The sequence below is a fragment of the Amblyomma americanum genome, chromosome 4 (assembly GCF_052857255.1).
Source record: "Amblyomma americanum isolate KBUSLIRL-KWMA chromosome 4, ASM5285725v1, whole genome shotgun sequence".
In the NCBI taxonomy this organism is placed as follows: Eukaryota; Metazoa; Arthropoda; class Arachnida; order Ixodida; family Ixodidae; genus Amblyomma; species Amblyomma americanum.
Genome location: NC_135500.1, coordinates 100596133 through 100602374, shown reverse-complemented (window position 1 = coordinate 100602374; position 6242 = coordinate 100596133). Strand labels below are relative to the sequence as shown.

Sequence of the window (6242 nt, the reverse complement as noted above, 5' to 3'; positions counted from 1 at the left end):
GTTGAGCGCATTGAAACATCATGAACCACTTACTAGGCCCAAGTATCGCCATTTTTGGAGAATCTGCCTTATATTTGCATAGAACGAGCGTTTCTGTTCAGGAATTTAAACTGTAAATGAAAGCCGATAACATTCAAGCCTAAATCAGCGAAAAGCACCCAATCTTTATCCCGCATGCGGCTGGTTTAGCCAGACAGTCTACTGATCTAAAACCACAACCTTAAACATACGTTTTGCTTGGCGAATAGACTGTCGCTGTGCAGAAGACAGACAGGGAATAATTAAGAATCTGCTCTAAGAAACAAGAGTACAGGACGATTTATTACAATTACATAACCTCGTGTAACGACAAAGGAGCCGTAAGTAAATAAAGGGTCGCCTCCGCCTGTTTAGAATTTCAGCATTTCCTGTTGCTTTATTCTGCGATAGCTCAACAGATACAGGAAAGCGATTAAGAATTGGCGGAAAAAAATAAATACGTGACCGACACATGAATATAAATTGAATGATTGAATACAAAGCACAATATTGGTCTTATTATAAAGACAGGTCCCTAAAAAAGTAACTGCTGGCAAGCGTACCATGTAAAAAAAACAGCCATTAAAGTAAGTACCTTGCGACACCTCCTTGGCCCTTGCTGAAATAGCTGACGGGACCTACAAAAACAATTGCCTTCAGTCAAACTTCGCTGTATTCAAATTACTATGCCCAAGCGCTCATTTAGTAAACCGAAGTATTGTGGTTGGAAATACGGTCTTTCAAAAATAGGCTTTTGAAAAATTGGTAAATTACGTTGCAGCGTTACGTATTTATAACCGGTGTCCCACCGCGTGGTATCTCTTGAAATCACGCCATTTTCGTGTACAGCATAAAATATTCGAATTGCGTCTACTTCCGTCACTCGATATTCGAGGGGCGCCATTTTATGAATGTGCAACACCAGGAAGCCAGCAGAAAGAGCTTTGAAGAATTTAAAGGAATGTGATGCTCTTCTTTGTTAAATCACAGTACCAATTCCCGAAGTGCTGATGACCGCTGTCAATGTTGATATCGCAAGCCTTGAAGTTCGCTCCAGAATCTTAAGCCCTAATGTCGACAATATAAAGTTGACGAGTTATTTCAGTTAACTAGTTGTCTTTTAGTTCACTCCAAAATGTTCACATTGTCCTCTTTGCAGTGTAGTTCAAATGGTCGCTACACAGCGACTTATCTTTCACGGGTTTAAAAATATCAATCTGTAAATATCAAAAATAGTCCACATGTAGATTCCCAGAATAATAACCTAGCAGGAATTTTACAGGAACATTTGCTTATTTAAAAGGCCACTGTAATTTCTGTTATGTTTCAAAAGTTAAACTTTGCATGCGGATTATATGCCCCTCTAATTAAGCACCTGAATGGCCCCCCTTTGTCAATGTGGTCATGTATTTGTAAAGCTCATATAAAGCTCTTATACCCCTGTCACACGGGCACTTGCAAGGCCTTAGAAATTAAGGTACTTTGCCCCAAAGGCGCGTGACGCGCATTTACACGGCAAAGCGTCGAGACCTTTGCGATAAAGGTCCGTAGCAATAAAGGCGGCCGTCAGCGGCCTTAAAGTTGCTAAGGGCACTGTCACACTAGCCCGACACGCCGCCGACGCCGACCCGACAAAGACACGAAAGATCGGCCAACCCGGTCGGCAGACATTGTCTGTGGCAGACCAAGCTGTCACACTAGGCCGACAACGACACCAACTCGTCCGACGACCAGATGTCTCCGTAGTGTGACATGCTTTGACGCCCGCGACGCCGACAAAATCGGTCTGCCGACCGTGTCGTCGCGAGATCGGTCGCCGAGCAAAAACATTCATGAGACACGAACACGATTTCGCTATAGTACTGTTTGTTTATGTTCATAACAAGCTCTGGGATAGATGAATGTCCAAAAAGGTATCATTACTGAGGATCGTTGGCCAATGCTAAGCTGCTGGTTGAAGTGATAACTACGACACAAGCAAATTTCATCCTATAGCCGCCTGCTAGTGCTACTGCTGCTTCGTGCGGCTCGCCTGACATCTGCTAGATCCGCTGCTGAAGGCGTCGCGGAAATCGTGCATAACTTTATTTTATTATGGGACAGGTTGGCAGTAAAGGGGTGACTAGAGAAGTTTCTTTATTACGGCGCAGGCTTGTTCCAAAGAGCCCTGAGCTGCGGCATCGATGCGAAACCGGCTAGGCTTAGCGACGAGTACGGCAGCCGGGAAGCAGCGCAGTTCGTCGCCCTGGCGCTCCCGCAGGCGTCGTCGTTGCCGAAAGCGCGGCTGTTGCGCAGGCATGGTGTCGTTGCTCGAATATAGCATGCGGCCTTTCTGATAGCATGGCTGTTTCGTTTTTTTCTTCTTTTGCGAACGTGAAGTAAACCGAGCCTGCTCACCGGCAGGCCAGCATGGATCCCGTCCGCCGCCGTAATAAAAATCAGCTTAAGATTGTTTTGACGTAAGCAATAAACGCTGAGACTGAAAAATGTGACAAATGTATCATTTCTGAGGATCGTTGATCAACACCGAGTTGCTGGTAAAAACAACAACTTTGATAAGAGCAATATATCTCGCCAGAATCGCCCCGCAAGCTGCCGCTGGCCCGCCGTTGTGGTCCGGCTCGCCTGTCGCCCGCAGCGGTCCACTAGCTCCGCAGCCGAAGGTGTCGCGGAAATTGACCATAATTTTAGTTCATGGTGCGATTATACTGTTAACAGCCAAGCGATATTAAGAGATATAGCGCAGGCTACTTGCGAAGCGGCGTCCGCTGCGCCAGGCAGCAGCACAGTTCGTCGCCTGGCGGGACCGCGGGCGGTGCCGTTGCCGAAAGCTCGCTACTAGCGCAAGCATGCTTTGTCGGTGCTCGTGTATAGCAGGCGGTCTTTCTGATAATATGGCTATTTCTTCTTTTCTGGTGCGAACTTCACCACCAAGCCAAGCAGTAATCACACCGCTGCGGGTGGCAAAGCGTACACTTTGAGCTCGAGTGCTTGAGTCGAGCGGCTCAACGATGCTTGCTGCTCCGTGTGTCCCTGCTTGCAGTGGGGCTGCAATGCGCAAGCAGCGACTGGTGCATCGCGGCGGCCGAGTTTTCGAACATGAGTCGCCTGCTTTACTTCTGTCGCGAGTATAACTCTGCGGAGTGCTTCTTATCAGCATCTCTGAAGGAGGAAAATTACTCTGTTCTCCTAGGCGTCGTGGGTATGGCAGTAGCTTCGCATTCCAGAGGTTCTGAGTTCAAATCCGCTTGGCCGGAATTTTTTTCTTTTTATTATTTTAGCCTTAAATAATCTCCCCCGTCCTGTTTACCCGCGAGCGACTAAATTTATTTTTCGAGCCATGCCTTTCTGACCCAGCAATAAGTGCCGCTCAGTACTGGGCTGCCCTCAACCTAGGTTCATAATCACGATTGTTAAAGAGTTTGTTTTACTATGGTGGGATTTATTTAAAAGAGTTAAAAATGAAGCGTCCCGACCCATGAATTTCGCATAGCAGGAAATGACAAAAGAGTGAGAACGAGAAAAGGCCAAGTCGGCGGGAGGTCTCGCACGCTGTCTCGCTAGTGTGACATGGGAGTTGGCGGACCATCAGCCAACTGCCGTCTTGTGGGTGACATGGCGCCGACGCCGACAGTCGGCCGACTGTTTTCGTCGGCGCAGTGTGACATAGAGCCAGACATCACGACGACATGGTTTTGACAGACCGAATCGGCCGACTGTTGGCCTAGTGTGACAGGCCCATTAAAGGAGCAACCCAGACGGAAGCGCCAGCTAGCAAGCTCAAAGAATAAAAAATTGACGCAATTTTTAGTTTTGAAACCGCAAAAAAATACCTAATTTATCTTATTTAATGGTGAATTTTGCGTTACAGTGCACTTAACCGTAGAGGAGGCTATGACTAAAGACATCCACACTGCTAAGAAAGGACTTGAACGCTTTTCAGCAGCCGCATCGACACACACGTGCTTGCGCATCTCGCTTTGCTGTTTTTTCTTCATTTGCTCTTTGTTGTGTGCATGTTTTGAGTTTGCTTGTGTGCACAAAGGCAAAAGCAACAAAGCACGCTTCTCGAACACGACGACGAGCCGAACGGAAAAGTGCGCCTACCGTGGTCGGACCGAGAACGATGAAAAAAAAAAAGAAGCTTTGTTTCAAAATATTCGTTTCTCAACGTCAGAACGCTCGTTTATTATCGTGATAGCTACTTTTTCCAACATAAACGAAAGCACTCTTAGCTGAAGTGCTACCGTCTGCTTTAATTTCATAATGTTACTAGCGCCGCTGCACACACAGAGGTGACTTTTGGCATTCACGGAGGCCGCGTTGTAGATCCTTTGGATTTGCCGTGTAGCAGCGTCGCTGCTCCTTTTCGGTTTTCCTCCTTTAGTGCAATAAGACAGCTTTACGGCAAAGGCCGAGAAGTAGCCCCGTGCGACAGGTGTATTAGGCTCGCTTTCTGTCTCAAGGCGCGAAAATATAGCCGGCCGAAGATTGAAGCAAGCAAACTGCACCACAAAACGCCGTGGGCTGATGTCGGACGCCAAGATTCGCCCGTGCATGAGGACGGATACGAAAAAAATCGGGAATTGGTTTTTGGGGAAAGGAAATGGTGCAGTATCTGCCACATATCGGCGGACACCTGAACCCTGCCTTAAGAGAAGGAATAACGGAGGGGGTTCAAGAAGGAAGAAAGAGGTAACATAGTAGAACGCTCCAGAATAATTTTGTCCACTTGGGGATCTTTAACATGCACTCGCATCACACAGCACCCGATGTCAGTGCCCGTTAAAGATCCCCAGGCGGTAGAAATTATTCCGGACCACCTGGCGATCTTTAACGGGCACTGACATCGATAACACAGCACACGATGTCAGTGCCCGTTAAAGATCCCCAGGTGGTAGAAATTATTCCGGACCACCTGGCGATCTTTAACACGCACTGAAATCGATCACACAGCACACGATGTCAGTGCCCGTTGAAGATCCCCAGGTGGTCGAAATTATTCCGGGCACTGACATCGCACAGCACAATGTCAAATCCAGCAAGTCGCTACCAATTGTTAGCTGGCGTTTTCTTGCGAGTCTATTGAAGATTACCTTGGTTTTCTGGACGTTCATTTTGAGGCCCATTGTTTCGCTCTTCCTGTCTAACTCATCGACCGTGCTTTGCAGTTAATCTCCTGATTGACATAGAAAGAGAAAATCATTAGCAAATCGCAAATTACTTAGGTATTCTTCATTAATTCTTCACCCCGACTGTTCACAATGCAGGCCTAGCAACACCTCCTGTAAACAGGCCGAGATTAGCATTGTCGAGATCGTGTCTCCCTGCCTGACACCCTTCCTTATAGCAATATCACTGCTGACTTTATGAAAGGCTATGGTAGCTATGCAGTCGTTGCAGATGTCTTCCAGTATTTTATCATGACTCTTATGCAACCTGATTCCGCAATGCCTGCATGACTGCTGAGGTTACCACTGCGTCAAATGCTGTCTCGTAATCAATGAACTCTCTCTCTCTCTCTCTCTCTCTCTCTCTATATATATATATATATATATATATATATATATATATATATATATATATATATATATATATATATATATATATATATATATATATATATATATATATATATATATATACTTATGAAGGGAGCGAACAGTCACCGAAACAAAGGTGCTTAGGGGCATATTTAATTTGTTTTTTCTTAATGTGTAGTGCTGATCAGTAAGACAATAATACTTAGATTAATCTATCGCTTAAAGAAAATTGCTTATGAAGCAGCAGAAGAAACAACCATGCCGCCGGTGGGATCCGAACCCACGACCTCTGAATATCCCGTCCGGTGCTCTTACCAACTGAGCTACGGCGACGGCTGTCCAATCTGCTGCTCTCGTGGGTATTTATGTTTATTTGGTGTAAGCGAACCTTGAGAGTGTTCCCCAGCGCCCCCGTCGTCCATAGCGGTGGACGTAGCACGTCCTGTATTACCGCGAGTGTCACGTGGAACGTCATCTTACGGCGGGGGCGGAAACTGTGCGAGAGCCCTCTTATGCTACCTATGGCATCAGGACTGCCAGAACCGAGACCCTCGTTAAGCTATTAGCAGACAAGGCAAAGGAAATGAGGGGCTCGTTTTGACAAACTCATGAAGGGAGCCAACAGTCACCGAAACCAAGGCGCTTAGGGGAATGTTTAATTTGTTTTTTTAATGTGTAGTG

At 46.3% G+C, this 6242-nt stretch overlaps 1 non-coding gene across 1 annotated transcript; it reads right to left on the bottom strand.

Annotated features, from left to right (window-relative positions):
- Positions 1-5820: 5820 nt before the first annotated feature.
- TRNAS-GGA (transfer RNA serine (anticodon GGA)) lies at positions 5821-5894 on the bottom strand. Its single transcript has one exon. It is a non-coding gene; the product is annotated as a tRNA-Ser (tRNA).
- Positions 5895-6242: the final 348 nt, after the last annotated feature.